Genomic DNA, 24,360 nt, shown 5'->3' with positions numbered 1-24,360 from the left:
CCGGGTAAGGACGGCAGGTTTCCTTCCCTAAAGGACATTAGTGAACCAGATGGGTTTTTACGACAATCCGGTAGTTTCATGGCCACCATTACTGATACTGGTATTTTAATTCCAGATTTTTAATTAATTAATTGAATTTAAATTCGCCAGCTGCCATAGCGGGATTTGAACTCATGACTTCAGATTTTAGTCCAGGCCTCTGGATTACTGGTCCAGTAACATAACCACTATGCTACCGTACCCATGTACCAGAAAGCAGAAATGCAAACGAGAATAAGATTTAGTTATGAATTAGGGAGCATTATATCACAATACTATGTAAATTTCAGTAATCCCATTAAAAATTCACAGACGTTTTCCTTCTGAATAAGATCTGGAAAAACAAAGCTATGTCCCTTCCGCATAGCACCCGCGCCTACGAAAGCACCACGCCAACCTCAAATATCTCTCCTTTCACTCTTTCCCTTCATCCAATTTCACAAACACACAGGTGCTCACAACTTCCTCACAATCACCTCTGCCTGCACAACTTACACCTTTCTCACACTGCCCCTTTACTGTGCATTTACACAGCATTTCTTATTTGAATCTTTTCATCAAGAATCTTTACTCATGGCTCCCCTTCCACCTCATATGCCATTTCCCAGTATCTCTGTAACTGATTGCTGGGAGAATAGCCTGGTTGATTTGCCTTAATTTCAAAGAATTTCTGTTGTCGTCCACACCACAGATATAGCAAAGGAGAAAATTAGCGTGTCTCTGGTGTGACCGACATTGCTGCGAGTGTATCGTGTTGCAGCTGGTGATTAAATAAACAAATCAAAAAAACGATGCAATTCGTTTTGTTCTGTCATCCTTCAGGGGTAATTAAATCTACAGGTTGTCAGGCGTGGCTCAGTGGTAGCACTCTCGCCTCGGAGTCAGAAGGTCATAGGTTCAAGCCCCACTCCGGACTCTTGAGCACATAATCCAGGCTCATACTCCCAGTGCAGCACTGAGGGAGTGCTGTACTGTCAGAGGTGCTGTTTTTCAGATGAGTCGTTAAACCAAGATCCTGTCCGCCCTTGCAGGAGGATATAAAAGATGCTACGGCACTATTAGAAGAGGAGTGGAGGCTTCCCTTCATGTCCTGGCCAACATTCCTCCCTTAACACACAAATTAACGGGTCATTGCTGTTTGTGGGACCTTGCTGAATGCAAACTGGCTGCTGCATTTCCCACATTGCATCAGTGACTGCACTTCAAAAAGTACTTAATTGTCTGTAAAGCACTTTGGGATGTCCTAAAGTCATGAAAGGTGCTATATAAATGCAAGTTCTTTCTTCTTTCTATTAGTTGATTGAAATTGATCATGGGTAGTCCAGTGTCTGGAGTGCGATTTCTAATATTTGACATGTATTCTTTATAAGGTTGACATAAGTAAGTTACTACCAATAATCACACAGCTGTGATCAGTTCCTTTTGATACAAACATTGCCATGAAATTCTCACCAAAACCTTTAAGTAAAAAAACTCAAATATAAAACTACACGTTAAGATTAAACAATTAGGAAACTTTCCAGAGAGTCTGGTTGGCTCCTTTTTAAAATTATTATTCATTGTTGGGATGTAGGCATCGCTGGCAAGGCCAGCATTTATTGCCTATCCTTAGTTGCTCATACAACTGAGTGGCTTGCTAGGTCACTTCAGAGGGCAGTTAAGAGTCAACCGCGTTGGTGTGGACTGGAGTCGCATATAGGTTAGACTGGGTAAGGATGGCTTTTATGACAATCCAACAGCTTCATGGCCGTTTTTACTGATATCAGTTTTTTAAAATTAAAACTGAATTCAAATTTTCAAACTGCAATTGTGTGTTAGGCAGAAATAGCCACTGCTATTTTTTATTCATTCCTTTGGAAATACTTGACTTACAGCATGGAGTCGGGGAGTGGAAAAGTTGGAGGGGAGTGGCTTGGGGGGAGGGTGGGTAGAGAGGAACAGAGCAGTCAGACAGAGAGCATTACAAGGCTCAGCAGCTGAGCGTTGGGGCTGGGGGAAATTAAATGAAAAAAATGTAAATTTAAAACAAGCTTGGCGATCACAGAGTTGAACTCATCAATCCAACGGCCACTGTGATCCCGAAGGTCACAGAAACAATTCGTGGAGGCAAATCCAGGCTGAGAAATATTGCAAATTAAAGCTGAATAAATGTCTAATCTTGAATAAAATTAAATAGTATTCTGAAAAAAAAACTACACACAATTTCTTTGGATTTTCAACTGGAAGAACAACTAGAGGGCCCAAATTTTAAACGAGAGATAATTAGAAATGCATATTAAAAGTAAATAAAATGTGCAAAGTTCATTACCAATTTTATTCATCTTTTTCTTAAATTTTAATGTGAGAAAAAGCCATGAAGTTTTTGGATTGGAGGAGAAGATTGCCATAAACAAATGGTTAGTCGTTAATGGATTTGAAGCTTCTTGCTGACCTGGCAATGCTACAAGCACCTATTAGTGGAAATGGGTCATGTGGTGATCAATCACGCACCCCAAACCAAATCAGCTCAGTAAAAGATTGCGTTCACCTCTGCTCAAGTTTTTTTTAATAATGAATGAAAAATAAATTTGTGTTAAGGGCTCCCTTTCTGGCCTCCCTATTTTCTCTCGTCCTTTTCTAAATGCATTCTGAAGTTTGATTCCATTGGCATCAACCATCCTCTGACACCTTCTCCAAGTGGCTATTCTTCGTATGAGTCAAGAGAATGAATATTGGCCGACTATTCAACAATGGAGGGCAAGACAGCTGAGCCTTTTCAGCAAGGGTCACTGAATAGCATGGGGACAGTGAGCCTCTAAAATGCCACCTGACATTTAACTAACCCAGCACAGACTGGGAATCAAACCAGGGATGTTTATTGAGCCATAAACTCAATTTTAAAAAGATTTTTTTTCTTCCTTTCATTCATGAGTGAGTGAGTGGGCATTCTGATCCCAATCTACTGCCAGTGCTACTATGAACCCAGTTGCTAAAAGATCCACAGGACTGGCCTAGAATAACCCTCCTTTTAATTTTGATTCTCTTTGTTTGTTGCCTCCTCACAGTGGCATGGCTACTATTGGTAATCTAACACACAAGGTGGGGGTACTCTGTGGAACTACCACTATGCCACTCAGAAAAGCATTATTTATTCCTATGCAACAATTTTGTGCCACCTCAACTGTGGTGGTAAATGCTTTGCCAGGACAATTTCTGTAAAATATAATCATATATTGGAATGGACCTTTGCCTTACACCTTCATGTAAATATAGGTAATCCTGTTGGAAACCTAGTAAGTATAGATGATCCTGTTAGAATTAATATATAAATCATGGTAACTTAGCAAATATAGGTAATTCTGGTAGAATGAATGTAATCATGGTAACTTAGAATTAGGGTGCATGTGGCTGGCAAGAAAGTGAGGAAAACCACTCCTTATATCGGAGGCAGTGGGTTAAAACAAGTGTAAAAGGGGGACAAAAGGCCAAGTAGTGTGGTGTGAGGAGAAAGAACAAGAGCCAAGGTCTGCACACCTCCCGGGGGAGCAGGTAATATCACTTTCTCATTTTCTCTGTAACTGTTGCTCAAATCTCAAATAGATCATCCGTGATCTAAATTGAATCGTTAAATTGAATCATTCCGTGATTCAATAAACCATACTTTACTGCAATCCCCCTCCAAAATTTTCTTACAATCAGACCAACACAAAACTGGTTATAAACAAAATTGTAAGATGTAACGGAAAGAAACACAAAATAGGCTTTGCGACAGCACTTGAGGCTTCAGAAACATGGCTTGTGCTGAGATGCAGTCCTTCCCAAGATTCATTAAATGGCCACCAACACACACAGGCAGTGTCACATAGTTTCCTAAGAAGGAGCCAGAGTTCAGGACAAACTAAGTCAGCATTTGTGCTGACCTACTTGAACTTGTGAGTTCTAAGCTGGTGGTAACACTCCCAAATCCATCAAACTCAGGGGAAATTTGAGGGAATTTGTGGAACTGAGTATCACAGTGACCGTGACCAATATTTACTTTCCAGCTGTGAAGCTGGATTTGCTGGGAATTTACAGTTGTTCTGAATTAGATGAGCTATTTTTTTTTAAAAAGCAAGATAATACTGGCCACTTATAGTTAGAATGCACATAATGATGTCACTTTATGAGCCAAATTTGTTTTCTGTTATACTCTTGACTCTTGCTGGGATACAGTTTCAAGGACACTGACTAGCCTCTTGTACCTTACAAAAGTGGCCATTCTTCATGCATAAACTTAGACAGAACGTCTGCACGCTACTGAACCATAAGAGTCATCACAACCATGCCTAATCCTGTCCTTACTAGTCATTCACATGCTTGCACCTTCGAATGGAGGTTAGTGAAAATTATTGAGGATGGGAAAATATGGTCTTTTTTATTTATTAATTCTTGGGATGTGGGCATCATTGACAAGGCCAGCAGATATTGCCCATCCCTAGTTGCCCTAAGGTAGTGGTGGGCCTTCTTCATGAACCTCTGCAAATTTTTTAAAATTTTTTTTTATTCGTTCATGGGATGTGGGCGTCGCTGGCAAGGCCGACATTTATTGCCCATCCCTAATTGCCCTCGAGAAGGTGGTGGTGAGCCGCCTTCTTGAACCGCTGCAATCCGTGTGGTGACGGTTTTGATACAACCAAGTGTCTTGCTAGGCCACTTCAGAGGGCAGTTAAGAGTCAACCACGTTGGTGTGAAGATCCATTTGTGTTTTGTTAGAGTGTGGACTTGAATTTAAAGTATACAATCTGATTTCATGTAAATTGAGAAATCAGTTGAATAAATTTTATGGAAACATGATTTTTAAAAAGTTCATGACAACCTTGCTTTAATTTTTTGCAAATTGTAGAGAAATAAAAATGGAAATAATCTATTTTTCACAGGTATAACATCACAATGACAAACTGACTTTTAGCACTATAAAAACTCGTTAATGTTATGTTTTCAGAAGTTAAAAGTCCTATAAATAGCATGTGCCGTAGAAAGTTACAATATATGCTTAATTTATGGTCTGTTACACAAGTTATTCTCTTCATAATGGAGGACCATATCAAACTAACCCCAATAACTAGCCTTATATATTGTCTATTTGCTGTATAAAACCTTGGCATGATTGTACTAGAACCATCATCAGCAACTCCACAATCAAACATTCTGGGGGTGATTTTAAACTCGAAGAGTGAGTGGAAGTTGAAAATAGTTTTTTTTTGGGGTCGCAATCGCAAAATTTTTGGACATTGCATTCCCAGTGGGAAGTCTGTACTTTTACGCGCCGATGTTAAACCCAGAAATAAAGCTGAGTTGCGGTCGTGACCCAAAAATCCCAACTATTTTCAACTCCTACCCCCCCCCCCCAGCCCACCTGTTCTTGGGGTTTAAAATCATCCCCTTTGTGTTGCCATGCCAGTATGACAAATGTAAAGGCTTGATCAGTCACCAAGGATGCATGTGTCGTACTTGAGGAATCATGAGGGAAAGGATTCTCTCTTCCTTGGTTTAGAAAGCCAAGATCATTAGTGCACTAGGCCTCTCCCCAATGAGCAACTCACTGAAACTGCATGCATACTGCCTTTACTACTCCCTCTCCCAATTGAAACTATTTACATCTGGGTGCCCAAAAGCAAGTGGAAGTTTTCAGTGTGAAGCTAAGCGTGGTTTCCAACTGAGCAAACGGATTAATAATTCATTACGATTTTAACAAAAGAGCTGAAGCAGAGGGGAGGAGAGGCTCGGCAGCTTCAAAGGTTACATTTTGCCTGAAAACACAAAGATTGAAATAATTGGGTCTTAAAAGGCAATTCATGTCTTATTAGCAATTCCAAAAGGGTGCAGCCATTGGTTACAAACTAATACTGTGAATATAGGTGGTCGAGACCAGTTCGCTTTCATCTGAGAGATGAACACCAAACCATCTGCTCCTTTCCCGGTTTGCTTTATCGTAAGATTTTTTTTTCTCGGCAAGTGCAGAGCGTCCTTCCTTACAGCACTCCGTTCTCAACAAGAAATAAAATGATTTATTTTCCCTGGATATTCGGTCAAATTCTGGCTGGCTTCTGCCAGGAAGATTCACTTTTAAAGTTGAGCAAATGACTGGAAAATGGAAATGGTGTGTTGCAGGGTAAGTACCACAAATGGTGAAACTCTCAGCAGCAATGGCCTTTATCGTAGATACTGTTAAACCATCTTTGAAGTTGTACTGGTATATTCTTATTTCCATTAGGTAGGTAACACTTAAGTGGAAACCGTGAAACAGATGATATTCAATTACAGGACTGTTATGGAAAGTTTTAAGCCGAGCCATATTTTTTTGTCAGGAGCTAGAGTTTTGAATGTTTCAGAATATTAAAAGTATTATACCCGACTACAATGAGACCACAACAGTGGCCTAGTGATATGGTTATCATTTTGCAAAGTGGCAGCAGTGTGCATTACTGATTGTATTGAAAGCTTAGATAGAGGAAACTGTCAAGAGTGTTTTGATGAAGGAGGAAAGACAGTAACTTGGAGCGAGCTGATTATGGATTTCAGCAATATCAGCCCTTGTCCACCTCGTTTTGTTTTCGTTCTGAGAGAGCATGTGTCCTAATGCAATGTTTGACTTAATAGGAACGCTACAACTGTTATTTGTGAAGTGATTGAATGCTAAATAACGTTGGAATTGTGGTTTTGTTGAGAGTAGCATTAAATGATCAATTCCCTTTCACGTTTAAACTTTCTTCCTTGTTGTTCAGAGAATTGCTTTAAGCTTAAGCTTAATTGACAAGAACTGGTTCTGCTCTGTCTGAATTGTAGTGGAGTTCAGCCTTTCTCTCAGATTCTCCAAGCAATAATAAGATTTTAGCTGTAGCCTATGATTGCCAACAGTTGTCACCGTCAGACTTTTGCATCAGCCGTGGCTCAATCGGTAGAACTCTCGCCCGAGTCAGAAGGTTGTGGGTTCAAGTTCCACCCCAGAGACTTGAGCACATAATCCAGGCTGACACTCCAGTGCAGTATTGAGGGAATGCTGCTCTGTCTGAGGTGCCATGTTTTGGATGAAACGTTAAACTAAGGCCCTGTCTGCCCCCTCGGGTGGACATGAAAGATCCCATGACACTATTCAAAGAAGAGCAGGAGAGTTTTCCCCGGTGTCCTGGCCAATATGTATCCCTCAACCAATATCACTAAGACAGATTATCTGGTCATTATCACATTGCTGTTTGTGGGACCTAGCTGCATTTCCTACATTACAACAGTGACTACACTTCAAAAGTACTGCATAGATTGTAAAGCGCATTGGGACGTCCTGAGGTCGTTAAAGGCGCTGTATAAATGCCACTCTTTTTTCTTTCTAACTTATCTTAACCAGTGATATTATTACTTGGGGGTCACTGCCTTTGCTTGGTTTTAGGTAGGTCTTTGGCTTATTTCCCCTCCTGTGTTGGTCTACTGTTCCATTCAGGGAGATAATTGGAGCAGGAGCTTGTGTTGAGAGATGGGCACCAATCCACTCCTCATAACTTTTATCCTCTGAGAACCAGACTTTAGAAGACATGCTACATGTGAATGTACAAATAATTCTCGGTTCCAGTCAACTTATTTTTAAATGAACAGAACATTTCTCCAACGCCTAACCAAAAATATGAATTTAATTATTTCATAAGTTAGAAGTTTCAAATTAAAATTTTCTATTTACAGAGACCAATGATTAGTTGCTTTCTGGAGATCATTATTGATGTCACAATGATTGTTGTTATTAGCTAAAATAGATGGGAAAGTTTTTGATTCAGAGCTTTTAGTAAAAAATGCTGAAGATTACTTGAAAAGGAAAAAAATTGCAGAGCGATGGGGAAAGAGTAGGGGAGTGGGACTAATTGTATAGCTCTATCAAAGAGCTGGCACAGGCACAATGAGCCAAATGGCCCCCTTCTGTGCTGTATGGTTCTATGATTAGACATTTTCTACGTATTAACAGTAATTTTGTACCAATAAAAAATGAGCTCAACAAGTGAAATGTTTCCTGGCTAGCGAGGTATTTTAACCAGCAGTGTGATGCCATGATCTGCTGACAAAAGTCTATTTAATGTTCTTGCCAAAGTTCACTCAGCAAATGGAAAATATCCACTTTGAAACTTATTTTTTGCTATGTAAATGAACATAAGAACATAAGAAACAGGAGCATGAGTAGGCCATCCGGCCCCTCGAGCCTGCTCCGCCATTCAACAAGATCATGGCTGATCTTCTACCTCAACATCATTTTCCTGCACTATCCCCATATCCCTTGATGCCTTTAATATCTAGAATCTGATCGATCTCTGTTTTGAATGTACTCAATGACTGAGCCTCCACAACCTTTTGGGGTAGAGAATTCCAAAGATTCATCACCCTCTGAGTGAAGAAATTTCTCCTCATCTCAGTCCTAAATGGCCTACCCCTTATTCTGAGACTGTGACCCCTGGTTCTAGACTCCCCAGCCAGGGGAAACATCCTCCCTGCATCAATCCTGTAAGAATTTTGTATGTTTCAATGAGATCACCTCTCATTCTTCTAAACTCTAGAGAATATAGGCCTAGTCTACTCGATCTCTCATCATACAACAATCCCGCCATCCCAGGAATCAGTCTGGTGAACGTTCATTGCACTCCCTCTATGGCAAGTATATCCTTTCTTAGGTAAGGAGACCAAAATTGTACACAATACTCCAGGTGTGGTCTCACCAAGGCCCTATATAATTGCAGTAAGACATCTTTACTCCTGTACTCAAATCCTCTTGTAATAAAGGCCAACATACCATTTGCCTTCCTAATTGCTTGCTGCACTTGCATGTTAGCTTTCAGTGATTTGTGTACAAGGACACCCAGGTCCCTTTGAACATCAACACTTCCCAATCTCTCACCATTTAAAAAATACTCTGCATTTCTGTTTTTCCTACCAAAGTGGATAACTTCACATTTTTCCACATTATATTCCATCTGCCATGTTCTTGCCCACTCACTTAGCCTATCTATATCCCCTTGAAGCCTCGTTGCATCCTCCTTACAACTCACATTCCCACCTAGTTTTGTGTCATCAACAAACTTGGAAATATTACATTTGGTTCCCTCATCCAAATCATTGATATGTATTGTGAGTAGCTGGGGCCCAAGCACCAATCCCTACGGTACCCCACTAGTCTCAGTCTGCCAACCTGAAAAAGACCCGTTTATTCCTACTCTCTGTTTTCTGTCTGTTAACCAATTCTCAATCCATGCCGGTATATTTCCCTCAATTCTATGTGCTCTAACTTTGTTCACCAACCTTCCATATGGGATCTTAACGAAAGCCTTCTGAAAATCCAAATACACCACATCCACTGGTTCTATTCTACTAGTTACATCCTTAAAGAACTCCAATAGGTTTGTCAAACATGATTTCCCTTTCATAAATCCATGTTGACTCTGCCAAATCCTGTTATTATTTTCTAAATGTCCTATTATTACATCCTTTATAATGGATTCTAGCATTTTCCCTACTACTGATGTCAGGCTAACAGATCTGTAGTTCCCTGTTTTCTCTCTCCCTCCTTTCTTAAATAGTGGGGTTACATTTGCTACCCTCCAACCTGCAGGAACTATTCCAGAATCTATAGCATTTTGGAAGATGACAACCAATGCATCCACTATCTCTATAGCACCTCTTTAAAAACCCTGGGATGTAGATCATCACGTCCTTGGGATTTATCAACTTTCAATCCCATTATTTTATCTAGTACTATTTTTTTTTACTAATGCTAATTTCTTTCAGTTCCTCATTCTCGGCAGACCCTTGGTTCTCTAGTATTTCTGGGAGGTTTTTTGTGTCTTCTTCTGTGAAGACATGATGTGGAGACAAAATCACAAAATTCACAAAATCTGTGAAGACAGACACAAAGCATTTGTTTAAATTCTCTGCCATTTCCTTATTCCTCATTATAAATTCTCCCCTCTCTGTCTGTAAGGATCCCACATTTGCCTTCACCAGTCTTTTCCTTTTTACATACCTATAGAAGCTTTTACAATCTGTTTTTATGTTTCTCGCTAGTTTACTCTCATTCTATTTTCCCTTTCTTTATCAATTTCTTGGTCCTCCTTTGCTGAATTCTAAAATGCTCCCAATCCTCAGGCTTACTGCTTTTTCTGGCAACTTTATATGCCTCTTCCTTTGATTTAATACTATCTTTCATTTCTCTTGTTAGCCACGGTTGGACCACTTTTCCTGTTGGGTTTTTGTGCCTTAAAAGGAATATATATTTGTTGCAAATTAAATATGAATTCTTTAAATGTTAGCCATTGTCTGTCTACTGTCATATCTTTTAATGTAGTTCCCCAATCGACCAAAGCCAACTTGCGCCTCGTACCTTCGTAGTTTCCTTTGTTTAGATTTAAGAACCTAGTTTCGGATTGAACTACATCACTTTCAAGCTTAATGAAGAATTCTATCATATTATGGTCACTCTTCCCTAAGGGCTCTTTTACAACAAGATATTTAATTAACCCTTTCTCATTGCACAATACTAGATCTAAAATAGCCTGTTCCCTGGTTGGTTCCAGGAATTTGTCCTCCACAGTATTAGTGCTAATTTGGTTTGCCCAATCTATATGTAGATTAAAGTCCCCCATGATTACTGTATAATCCTTGTTACATGCACTTCTAATTTCCTGCTTTATACCGTGCCCTACATTACCACTAATGTTTGGTGGCCTGTAAACAACTCCCACCAGTGTATTCTGCCCTTCGTTGTTTCTTAACTCCACCCAAACTGATTCTACATCTTGATCTTCTGAGCCAAGATCTTTTCTCACTGTTGTACTGATTTCATCCTTTATTAACACCGCTACCCCACCTCCTTTTCCTTTTTGCCTGTCCTTCCTAAATGTTGAACATCCTTGAATGTTCAGTTCCCAGCCTTGGTCACCCTGCAGCCACGTCTCTGTAATGGCAATTAGATCATACCCATTTACTTCTATTTGGGCCGTCAATTCTTCTACCTTGTTGCAAATGCTGGGTGCATTCAGATAAAGTGCCTTCAATTTTACCTTTTTAACATTTTTTCCTCTTTTGAACTTTTTTGCTGCTGGCCTTTGTTTCCGCTGTCTTCCAATCTCACTTACTACTTTTCTGCCTTCCACTTCCAGCTTTGTTACTTTCCCTTCTGAATCTCCTCTCGGGTTCCCATCCCCCTGCCAAGTTAGTTTAAACCCTCCGCAGTGGTGGAGTCAGCCTTGGCTCAGTGGTACTATTCCCCCCTGCGTTGGAAGGTTATGGGTTTGAGCCCCACTCCAGACAGCCCCAGAGAGTGGAGAGACCTCCACAGTCTCTGAATACTGGGTTGACATCCTGCAGGGTACTCATGTCCGATGGGAGTGGGGTGTTGACCCCCCCCCCCCCCCCAATCACATCTATCCAGTCCCCACTAGCTCAAGCTACCAACCTGACCATCTAAAAAAAGGGTCTTCATTGTGGAAACAACCGAGAGCACAATCTGCTGGATGTAAAAGCAGAGGAAGAAATGAGATGCTACTAGGCACAGAAAAGAAAGAAGAAGTAGCAGTGAGGTGGTAGAAACATACCAGTACTCAGAATGAGATGGTGGACATGTTTTAATGCACAGAAACTAAAACCTGGGCACCTGCAATTTAAATTTAATACCAACAGGGATTTAGACCTGGTCAAACTCATTTTACCCAGCCATAGGGGGAAATCTTCATCATCGTCTCGATCTGTGATTATACTGAATCCTATATCTCTGGTGGAAAGACAGTGCTGCTTTATCATGTCCTTGAGAGATAATCATCACACTTGAAGCTGCAATGTTCCACAAACATACACACCACTTATGTTCTAAAAAGAGCTGACTTAGCACGAACAGATTGTAATCAAAAACCTAGCTGTTTTTTTTCCTCCCTAGCCCAGGGATGCTGAGGACAATTGTAGAATCTCTGCGACTGCCCTGGCTGGATCAGTTAACTCAGTGCAGACAGCAGATCAAACCTAGGACCTTCCTGGTTTGCACGTCTCAGTTCTACACTGAGCAACTGAAACCATTGAGACGTTTATAATATTTTAAAAAAATACTTCTGGTTTGATTCTAACGTAGCTTGGATAAGATAGATTAGAATTAAATTGTGGGACAGCAAATTATGTGAGAGAGCTGTCACATTTTTAATGAGATTAGTTTGGAAGTTATCCATTTTTGATAAGAGATCAAGAACTTGAAATACAGGTTTTGCAGAGTTATGGTGCTATAATCCACCCTTCGTTCCTGGTTCCCGTCGGTTACAGGGTTTGGGACTGTAGGTGAGAGATTAGAAGTCACCACAATGTGTACACAAAACATATGTGCCTGATCTTGATCGCTACTGTAAAGAAACAAATCTCCAAAAATCATTGTGCTGGGCTAGGAAGCAATCCCTCAGGTAAGTCGCTTTAGCTCCGTCTTTTATATATATAGAAAATATCAAATCACCAGTATTGATTGAACTGCTAAATGAGAACAACTTGCATTTATATAGTGCCTTTAACGTAGTAAAACATCTGAAGGCGCTTCACAGGAGTGAAATCAGAAAAGAATTGACACCGAGCCACATAAGTTATTAGGACAGGTGACCAAAAGCTTGGTTAAAGAGGTAGGTTTCAAGAAGTATCTTAAAGGAGGAGCGAGGTGGAGAGGCAGAGACGTTTAAGAAGGGAGTTCAAGAACTTGGTGGGGGGGGGGGTATGGTAGCATAGTAGTTATGTTACTGGACTAGTATTCCAGAGGCCTGGACTAATAATCATGAGTTCAAATCCCGCCACGGCAGCTGGGGAATTTAATTTCAATTAATTAAATAAAATCTGGAATCGAAAAAAAACTAGTATCAGTAATGGTGGCCATGAAACTACTGGATTGTCGTAAAAACCCATCTGGTTCACTAATGCCCTTTAGGGAAGGAAACCTGCCGTCCTTACCCGGTCTGGCCTATATGTGACTCCAGACCCACAGCAATGTGGTTGATTCTTAATTGCCCTCTGAAATGGCCTAGCAAGCCACTCAGTTGTAAAATCTCGCTAAAAAAAGTCATAATAAGAATAAAACCGGATGGACCACCCGGCATCGGACACGACAAAGGCAAACCAAGCCCAGTCGACCCTGCAAAGCCCTCCTCAAGAACATCTGGGGACTTGTGCCAAAATTGGGAGAGCTGTCCCACAGACCAGTCAAGCAACAGCCTGACATAGCCATTTTCACAGAATCATACCTTTCAGCCAATGTCCAAGACTCTTCCATCACCATCCCTGTGGTGGCGGTACAGTGATAAACAGTTAGAACGGAGTGGCCCTGGGAGATTTCAACATTGACTCCAGACCCCATGAAAACTCATGGCATCAGGTCAAACATGGGCAAGGAAACCTCCTGCTGATTACCACCTACCGCCCTCCCTCAGCTGATGAATCAGTCCTCCTCCATATTGAGTACCACTTGGAGGAAGCACTGAGGGTAGCAAGGGCACAGAATGTACTCTGGGTGGGGGAGTTCAATGTCCATCACCAAGAGTGGCTGCCCGTGCCCTGATGGACATAGCTGCCAGACTGGGCTTGAGGCAGATGGTGAGCGAACCAACACGAGGGAAAAACCTACTTGACCTCGTCCTCACCAATCTACCTGTCGCAGATGCATCTGTCCATGTCAGTATTGGTAGGAGTGACCACTGCACAGTCCTTGTGGAGACAAAGTCCCGTCTTCGCACTGAGGACACCATCCAACGTGTTGTGTGGCACCATCACCGTGCTAAATGGGATAGATTCAGAACAGATCTAGCAGCTCAAAACTGGGCATCCATGAGGCGCTGTGGGCCATCAGCAGCAGCAGAATTGTATTCCAGTGCAATCTGTAACCTCATGTTCCGATATATTCCTCAATCTACCATTACCAACAAGCCAGGGGATCAACCCAGGTTCAATGAGGAGTGTAGAAGAGCATGCCAGGGGCAGCACCAGGCGTGCCTTAAAATGAGGTGCCAACCAGGTGAAGCAACGATGAAGGAACTGTGATATATTTCCAAGTCGGAATGGTGTGTGACTTGGAGGGGAACGTGCAGGTGGTGCTGTTCGCATATACCTGCTGCTCTTGTCCTTCTAGGTGGTTGAGGTCACGGGTTTGGGAGGTGCTGTCGAAGAAGCCTCGGCAAGTTGCTGCAGTGCATCATGTGGATGGTACACACTGCAGCCACAGTGCGCCGGTGGTGAAGGGAGTGAATGTTTAGGGTGGTGGATGGGGTGCCAATCAAGCGGGCTGCTTTGTTCTGGATGGTGTCGAGCTTCTTGAGTGTTGTTGGAGCTGCACTCACCCAAGCAAGTGGAGAGTATTCCATCACACTCCTGACTTGTGCCTTGTAGATGGTGGAAAGGCTTTGGGGAGTCAGGAGGTGAGTTACTTGCCGCAGAATACCCAGCCTCTGACCTGCTCTTGTAGCCACAGTATTTATATGGCTGGACCATATTCTGGCATGGGTGGAGGATTGGTTATCTAACAGGAAGCAGAGAGTTGGGATAAATGGTTCATTCTCGGACTGGCAACCAGTGGCCAGTGATGTTCCGCAGGGGTCGGTGCTGGGTCCCCAACTCTTTACAATCTATATTAACGATTTGGAGGAGGGGACTGAGTGTAACATATCAAAGTTTGCAGATGATACAAAGATGGGAGGGAAAGTGGAGAGTGAGGAGGACATAAAAAACCTACAGGGGGATATAGACAGGCTGGGTGAGTGGGCGGAGATTTGGCAGATGCAATACAATATTGGAAAATATGAGGTCATGCACTTTGGCAGGAAAAATCAGAGAGCAAGTTATTATCTTAAAGGCGAGAAACTGGAACGTACTGCAGTACAAAGGGATTTGGGGGTCCTAGTGCAAGAAAATCAAAAAGTTAGTATGCAGGTGATCAAGAAGGCCAACGGAATGTTGGCTTTTATTGCTAGGGGGATAGAATATAAAAACAGGGAGGTATTGCTGCAGTTATATAGGGTATTGGTGAGACCGCACCTGGAATACTGCATACAGTTTTCGTATCTATACTTAAGAAAAGATATGCTTGCTCTTGAGGCATTACAAAGAAGGTTCACTCGGTTAATCCCGGGGATGAGGGGGCGGACATATGAGGAGAGGTTGAGTAGATTGGGACTCTACTCATTGGAGTTCAGAAGAATGAGAGGCGATCTTATTGAAACATATAAGATTGTGAAGGGGCTTGATCGGGTGGATGCGGTAAGGATGTTCCCAAGGATGGGTGAAACTAGAACTAGGGGGCATAATCTTAGAATAAGGGGCTGCTCTTTCAAAACTGAGTTGAGGAGAAACGTCTTCACTCAGAGGGTAGTAGGTCTGTGAAATTTGCAGCCCCAGGAAGCTGTGGAAGCTACATCATTAAATAAATTTAAAACAGAAATCGACAGTTTCCGAGAAGTAAAGGGAATTAGGGGTTATGGGGAGTGGGCAGGAAATTGGACATGAATTTAGATTTGAGGTTAGGATCAGATCAGCCATGATCTTATTGAATGGCGGAGCAGGCTCAAGGGGCCGATTGGCCTACTCCTGCTCCTATTTCTTATGTTCTTATGACCAGTTAAGTTTCTGGTCAATGGTGACCCCCAGGATGTTGATGGTGGGGGATTCAGCGATGGTTATGCCGTTGAATGTCAAGGGGAGGTGGTTAGACTCTCTCTTATTGGAGATGGTCATTGCCTGGCACTTGTCTGGCGTGAATGTTACTTGCCACTTATCAGCCCAAGCCTGGATGTTGTCCAGGTCTTGCTGCATGCGGGCACGGACTGCTTCATTATTTGAGGGGTTGTGAATGGAACTGAACACTGTGCAATCATCAGCGAACATCCCCATTTCTGACCTTATGATGGAGGGAAGGTCATTGATGAAGCAGCTGAAGATGGTTGGGCCTTGGACACTGCCCTGAGGAACTCCTGCAGCAATGCCCTGGGGCTGAGATGATTGGCCTCCAACAACCACTACCATCTTCCTTTGTGCTTGGTATGACTCCAGCCACTGGAGAGTTTTCCCCCTGATTCCCATTGACTTCAATTTTACTTGGGCTTCTTGGTGCCACACTCGGTCAAATGCTGCCTTGATGTCAAGGGCAGTCACTCTCACCTCACCTCTGGAATTCAGCTCTTTTGTCCATGTTTGGACCAAGGCTGTAATGAGGTCTGGAGCAGAGTGGTCCTGGCTGAACCCAAACTGAGCATCGGTGAGCAGGTTGTTGGTGAGTAAGTGCCGCTTGATAGCACTGTCGACGACACCTTCCATCACTTTGCTGATGATTGAGAGTAGACTGATGGGGCGGTAATTGGCCGGATTGGATTTGTCCTGCTTTTTGTGGACAGGACATACCTGAGCAATTTTCCACATTGTCGGGTAGATGCCAGTGTTGTAGCTGTACTGGAACAGCTTGGCTAGAGGCGCAGCTAGTTCTGGAGCACAAGTCTTCAGCACTACAGCTGGGATGTTGTCGGGGCCCATCGCCTTTGCTGTATCCAGTGCACTTAGCTGTTTCTTGATATCACGTGAAGTGAATCGAATTGGCCGAAGACTGGCTTTTGTGATGGTGGGGATATCGGGTGGAGGCCGCGGCACTTCTGGCTGAAGATGGTTGCAAACATTTCCGCCTTGTCTTTTGCACTCACGTACAGGACTCTACCATCATTGAGGATGGGGATGTTTGCAGAGTCTCCTCCTCCCGTTAGTTGTTTAATTGTCCACCACCATTCACGACTGGATGTGGCAGGACTGCAGAGCTTTGATCTGATCCGTTGGTTGTGGAATCGCTTAGCTCTGTCTATAGCATGTTGCTTCCGCTGTTTAGCATGTAGTCCCGAGTTGTAGCTTCACCAGGTTGGCACCTCATTTTTCGGTAGGCCTGGTGCTGCTCCTGGAATGCTCTTCTGCACTCTCCATTTGAACTTTGGGACTAAGGCAGGACCTTTAGCTTGCACCTAACTCTGGCTATTATCGGACTTAGAATTACTTGTGTTGACACTGGGTGTTTACAGTGGAAAAAATGTCCTGTTCTTCAGCACAAACATCACAACTTAAAAAACGTGAGCTCCATCCAACTAGTTTCCTTCATTAACTTTTTAATGCATCAGCTGTGGCTCAGTGGTAGCACTTTTGCCCAAGTCAGTGGCTCAAAATCCATTCTGGAGACTTGAGCACAAAATCTAGGCTGTACTGAGGGAGTGCTGCAATGTTGGAGGTGCCGTTTTTCGGATGAAACGTTAAACCGACTGCCTTCTCAGGTGGATGTAAAAGTTACCATAGCACTAATTGAAGAAGAGCAGGGGAGTTCGCCCGTGTGTCCTGGCTAATATTTATCCCTCAACCAACATCTAAAAATGGAGTATCTGGTAATTTATCTAATTGCTGTTTGTGGGACCATGCTGTGCGCAAATTGGCTGCCACGCTTCCTACATTACAACAGTGACTACGCTTCAAAAAGTACTTCATTGGCTGTAAAACGATTTGGGACCACCCGAGGTTGTGAAAGGAGTAATAATAAAAATGTATATTTCTTTCTTTCTGAAAGAGATTTGAAACTGTTGTGCAGTTAAATATTCTATTCTATACATCTACCAAGTTTTACTAAACCCATTCAATTCCATCTGATAAGTAGATATTTGGAATCATTTTTGGGCCATGTTTCCTAAGCAGTGCGTTTTTAAAAAAATGCTTCTCAGCTGCAGTGTTCTACAATCTTTTAATTTTTGATTAGAACCTCCCATGCCCATTCAACAACAAGCAATGGAATTAGGAAGGTATGTATTGGTTTGCAAAGATGGATCTAATGAGCTGAATGAAAGAGTGGATTATTGATCTGCGATGAGTCAGCAGCTGTTGAAACAGAGGATATAACAATAAGTGGGAGTTGGCAGAAGCAATATGGATGAAAATTAATGTTAAGGACAACAAAATAATACTCGGCAACTGCTGTTGGTGAATATATGGATCCGAAGTTGCTTGCATCAGTAAGGGAGAGTGCAAGGAAATTCCATTATAGAGAATTTTGGTGCTGCAGAGATAAAGTAGACAGACCAGAGGCAGCCAGAAGTAACAAAAATGCAGACAATATTATACAGGTAATAAATGTTTATTCACACAGTGTAACGTGTGCAGAGTATTGGGATGGAAGATGATATTTAGAAGTCCAGTAGAATCAATTAGTATCCTGGGCTGAGTATGTTTGGGTGTTGGTGATCATTGTATAGTTGGATTTGATAATGGCAATGAAGACTTAGGCCAAATATAAAACAGCTGTGAATCATTTAGAAGAGCAAACTTTGGAGAGGGGTTATGAGGAGATTTAATTTGGAAGCTGAACTAGACCATAAAATGAGAAGAGGAAATGGAATTTTAATGATTACTCAAAAGGAATGTGAGAGATAGGTATATCCCTACGAGAAGGAGAAAAGTAATATCATCAAGACTGCAGTGGTTAGTAGGGTGTATGGATTGGTTACCATTTTTAAAAAGTCATGATAACAAAAATGAATATTGAAGAGGCAAGAGGGCAATAGAGCGTGGATGAAAGAAATGAGCAAGAGGGATCCAAATGCAAGTGGTCGATGAAGTGTTAAAAATCAGATAGATCCTTTAAGAGATAAATTAAGCAGAAACATTATGAAAGATCAGAAAATGGCAGCAGTGTTTAATTCTTCACTTAAGTATTCATAAATGAAGGCTGTAGATAGATTCCAGATTTGTCAAATTACTTTGGGAATCAATAGCATGTGCATTATAAAGAAATTCAAGGAATGCTGCAAAGTATTTCATAAGAAGGCAAAAAGTAGGTTGTTAATGGAAATTAGTGGAAAATGCTTAGATCAGATAAAATGCATCATACAATCTTCAAAGAAATGAACTTGAGAGTATGTGAGGCTATGGTTATCATTTTAGGAATTCCCCAAACACAGGGATGTGCTCAAAGGTGAAGAAACAAATGATATCCTGATATTCATAATTGGGAAATTATTGACCAGTTGGTCTAACACTATAGTGAAGAATCTCATTCAATGGGTTGTTATAATGTTTACTTGAAGAGCATAGAGGCCATAAGGAATTGCAAGTATGGATTCAGGAGCAACAGATCATTGCTCACAGGTTTACTGGGATTTCTTTTTGAAGTAGTAACTATATTCCAGGGTTGGATTTTCAGAAGGATAGTAATAAAATGATTCATGCAAGCTTTTTAGAAGAAGATTAGTGGGTATCAGAATTAATGGTGAATTAGCTAGCTGAATTGAAAACTGTCAGCAATAAGAATCACATGAAAATAAATGGAAGCAGCTCTGACTTGCAGGTAGTTCAACAAGAGCCTGTTCATAAATTATACAAGGGGTACTTTTAGTATAATAGCATAAAATGTCCTGATTACATCACGCTACGAGACCCAGTAATGAATGCAAAAGAGATTAATAATGTTCAAAACAGTTTGGACAAATTCAACAGCTAACCAAAGGATTGGGTTGATGTAATGCACATGGGAACAAGAAACGCAAGCTATGTCTTTTTAAAAATTATTAATTCTCAGAATGTGGGTGTCACTGGCAATGCCGGCATTTATTGCCCACCTTCTTAGAGCCACTAGGGATGATGGTTGGTCTTTTTGATTCAACTGAGTGGCTTCCTAGGCCACTTCAGAGGGAAGTTAAGAGCCAACCAAATTGGTGTTGGACTGGAGTCACATACAGGCCAGACCAGGCAAGAACGGCAGGTTTCCTTCCCGAAAGGGCATCAGTAAATCAGTTGGGTTTTTACAACAATCTGACAACTTCACGGTCACTTTTACTGATACCAGCTCTTTATTTCCAGATTTTTAAAAACTGAATTCAGCTGAATTCTCAAAATGCCATGATGGGATTTGAGCTCACGTTCTTTAGATTAGTAATCCAGGCTGCTAGGACACTAGTCCAGTAACATAACCACTACACTACATATTGAATAGGTGCCTATCAGCAAAGGAGGAAAAGGATTTGGGTGTGTAATTTGATTCTTCAGTAAAAAGTATCAAATCATTGTGAAACTGTCATCTGATTACAAGTAAAACAGGATATCTGTACAAATCACTGGAAAGGCCACATTTGGAATATTGCATGTAGTTTTGTTTTCCCTACCTATCCCTTTTTAAAAATAACATTGTTGCATTAGACAAAGTTCAGAGAGAGACAAGAATGATTTTTGGATTAAGCGCTCCAAGTTATAAAGAGAGCAATGGAAGTCCAAATTAGTTTTCATTCCTGAAAGCGAATTGAGAGGGTGCATGATCGGGGTATTAAAACTGATAAGCATGAATAATGTAGATGTAAATAGACTATTTAACTTGGCTTGTGAACACAGGACTAGAGGACACGAGTATAAAATTAACAGGCAAGACTGGAGATTAATGAGATTTCTTTTCCCACGGAACAGTAGATACATGGAGTAGATTCCCAGGAAACACAGTTAATGTTATCTTTATTAATTGCTTTTAATTGGCTCCTGGTCCAGCAATGCCTCAAATTTAAAATTCTCATCCTTGCATTCAAATGCCTCCATGGCCTCGTCCTTCCCCAGTAACCTCCTCCAGTCCTACAACTCTCCGAGAACTCTGCGTTCCTCCAATTCTAGCCTCTTGCTTATCCCTGATTTCCTTCACCCATCCATCGGCAGCAGTGCCTTCAGCTGCTGAGCCCGAAGCTCTGGAATTCCTTACTTAAACCTCTCCTCCTCTATCCTCGTTTAAGTCGCTCCTTAAAACCTACGTCTTTGACCAAACTTTTGACCACCTGCCCGAATATCTCTTTATATGTCTCGGTGCCAAAGTTTGTCTGTCAACCCTCCTGTGAAGCACCTTGGAACGTTTTACTACGTTAAAGGTGTTATATAAATGCAAGTTGTTGTAAGAATAGGATGGAAGGCGATAAGCATTGACTTGAAAGATTAAATATTGAGAAGAGTAGTTTTTGTACTTCTAAGACAATGGAATAGAACTGGTTGAGGTCACAGTAATATTCTGGGGTTTTTCTCTATTCCCTTCGTGGCGCAGGGAGACACATCATGGAGCTTTATTATCTTTGTTTGGTTGCTACTATCAAAGATGAGTGGGATGGGCACATTGTGCACGGCCTGCAGAGGGAGAGAGTTTGATGGAACAAATGGATTATCTTTATTTCTTGCGTTTCCATCCTCCAAGGAAGGGGGAAATCTGACTTTTTCTTCTTTCTGGTTTCTAGCTATTTTAAGTCAGAACATCACTCAGAGTAACTGCAGACGTGAAGCTTCTGTGAGTCACAGTGACACTGAGCAACTAGCATGTGACCACAAAGCAGCAGTCTGTCTGCTTCTATCATTTATTCATAGGAGATTGCTGTGACAGTAATTCTTCATAAGCTGCTTCATACTGGCATAAATGTCCTAGAAATTAAGATCTCAATCAGGAGCATGAAAATTTTTTTTAGGGGGAGGATAAAGCAATTAAAAAACTTCAGGCTTTTTTGCATAAAGATCACAATTCAAGTACTTTTTAATTCTTCACTGCATAAAATAAAAGCACAAGACATTTTTGACGCATTACACAGCTGCTGTGAAGCTGAACACATTTACAGGACAGGTTTTATTTTGGTTTAACAACTGAATTCTAGAAGTCTGAAACAAAACAGAAAGTGTTGTCAATGTTGGTCAGCATCTGCTCAGAGAAACAAAGGATAACAATTGAGTGAGGTCCTTCGTCAAAAGAAAGGTCAAGATTAGCATTCTGACAAAGGATTACACACGAGCCATTTTAGCTATCATTCTCCACAAACTGATTGACCTGTTGTGCATGTTCTGCTTGTACTCTTTTCCACCACCACGCCCCCCACCCCTCCCTCCCTCCTTATTTGAAAATCTTGATTGTAGTACAATGAATTTATCAGGTGGTCTTGGAAGTGAAATGTCTCAGCAATATCTGATACGCATTGTCAAGTTCTGCCGATCTGGAAATCAAGTGGACTCTGGAGTGAATGTGGTCGACTAGTGCAAGATCTGCCTTCTGAGAAAACAAGTTATCATTACAAGCCTCAGGGCTGTCCCTCAATCACCTCTGCCTCCCAAAATTTGATGGGTTTATTCAGTTCTTAGCCCAAACAAGCATTTCAGAATTTAAACTTCACTCTGCATGTTCTTTTTTTTTGCCTCCTCCGCCTTGATTTTTCACTTCTCTGGTCCTTTGTCACTACAGTCTCCTCCAGCTGAAAGTCTGCATCAGTCTGTACTATAGATGCTCCAGTGACCACTACGAATGGTATGTCATGACTAGCCAGCAGGAAGGGTAAAAGTCGATGGATGTCTTTGCGAACGGAAATCCATTTCCAGAGGTGTGCCACAGGGCTCAGTGTTGGGTCCCTTGCTGTTTGGCAAATTTGCAGACGACACAAAAATTCGCCATGTAGTTGATAGTGAAGAGGATAGCTGTAGACTCCAAGAAGATATCAATGGGTTGGTGGAGTGGGCGGAAAAGTGGCAAATGGAGTTCAACCCGGAGAAGTGTGAGGTAATGCACTTAAGGAGGGCAAACACTAAACGGGAATATGCAGTAAACGGGAATATATTGAGAGGGGTAGAGGAAGTGAGAGACCTTGGAGTGCATTTGCACAGGTCCCTGAAGGTGGCAGTACTGGTAGATAAGGTTGTGAAGAAGGCATACGGAATGCTCTCCGTTATTAGCCGAGCTATAGAATACAAAAGCAGGGATGTATAAAACGCTGGTAAGGCCACAGCTGGAGTATTGTGCGCAGTTCTGGTCACCACATTACAGGAAGGACGTAATTGCTCTGGAGTGAGTGCAGCGAAGATTTGCAAGAACGTTGCCAGGGCTTGAAAATTGCAGCAACGAGGAGAGATTGGATAGGCTGGGGTTGTTTTCCTTGGAGCAGAGGAGGCTGAGGGGAGACTAGATTGAGGTGTACTAAATTTTGAGGGGCCCAGATAGAGTAGACAGGAGGTACCTGTTTCCCCTAGAGGAGAGTTTAAGAACTAGAGGACATAGATTTAGCTGATTGGTGGAAGGATTAGAGGGGACATGAGGAAAAACTTTTTTTACATAGAGGGTGGTGGGTGTATGGAATTCGCTGCCTGAATTGGTGGTAGAGGCAGGGACCCTCAACTCTTTTAAAAAGTACCTGGACCTGCACCTAAAGTGCTGTGAGCTGCAGGGCTACGGACCGGGTGCTGGAAGGTGGGATTAGAATGGGCACCTGGTTGTTCTTCGAGCCGGCACGGACACAATGGGCCGTGCTGTATCGTTTCTATGGTTCTAAGTGTGAGCAAGACAAGCTGAAGAAGTAATCTCCACTCAAGGAGATCAAATGCATTGTGGCAAATTGTGCTTTCATTTACTTTATTTGTGGCGCAGTGTTGTCCAGATGTGGCTAATTGCAGTTCTGATTAGTAACTAAAAAAACACAAGTCAAAGACAGTCATTGGGCATGTGACCTCAATACTCGTATTCACAAGGCGTTTGCATGTGAAATTTAGCCTTTTGTCCGTTTGTTGGTAAAATGGCAAGACGAGAAGCAGAGTGTGCGAGTGTTTTTTGATCATTTTGAGTGCTTTACTTCCTTAGTCACTGAATGGTAGTAGATGTTTGTTAAGTAAATATATACACACATGAAATACACACTCACACAATGCAGATAAATGTAAGGTGTATTCTACTAAAATTAGTGCATGTGGTTAAAATGGTTTCGCCGTAGCCACACCTGTGGCTAGACAGTGACCTCCATTGGACAACACTGGAATAGGGAGGTGATGCCCACATTTATTGAAAAAAGAATCAAATGGTTCAAAAAGTTTGATAATCAAATCCCTTTAAAGGAATACTATTCCATAGTTCATGCTGTTGGTGTTATTATCGCAAAAATTTCAATTAAATCGCCAAGATAATGAGTTAGAAATTAAAAAGTAAGCTTGGGCAGTACATATTCTATCAGTATCACTCCTGCCATCTCCATCTCGCCCAGCTGAGCAGACTGCAGCTGCATGTTTGTACATTACCCGATTACCATTCTATAGGCACTGGGCGATGGCTTCACTGTCACAACTCTCATTCCATGTGACCCATGTTTCTTTATAAACAAACACATACAATTGAATTACTTGTACACAAAGTAACAGGAAAGGGGGGGGGGGGGGTACCAATAGTTCTTCCACCTCCAACCCCATTCAAATTTGTCAAATATTTCATAAAGACACTACCCCTTTAAAAAGATGTGCTACAGCAGCATGGATATAAATAGAAATACTGAGGTACCG

The 24,360-nt window shown here is 41.7% G+C and overlaps 1 protein-coding gene across 3 annotated transcripts in view; it reads left to right on the top strand.

The window, feature by feature from the left end:
• The window catches only part of LOC137327145 (rho GTPase-activating protein 6), a 514,589-nt gene that overhangs the window by 327,141 nt on the left and 163,088 nt on the right, over positions 1-24,360 (top strand). Inside the window, exon 1 of one of the 3 annotated variants that reach the window (XM_067992650.1) lies at positions 12,388-12,464. The exons of the other annotated variants lie outside the window; for them this stretch is intronic. The gene's annotated coding sequence lies outside the window, so the exon portion shown is untranslated. Of the gene's footprint in view, positions 1-12,387; positions 12,465-24,360 lie in introns of those variants that run through there. 3 annotated transcript variants of the gene reach the window in all.

Source organism: Heptranchias perlo, chromosome 11 (genome assembly GCF_035084215.1).
Source record: "Heptranchias perlo isolate sHepPer1 chromosome 11, sHepPer1.hap1, whole genome shotgun sequence".
NCBI classification, from domain to species: Eukaryota; Metazoa; Chordata; class Chondrichthyes; order Hexanchiformes; family Hexanchidae; genus Heptranchias; species Heptranchias perlo.
This window is presented reverse-complemented; position numbering and strand designations above follow the sequence as displayed.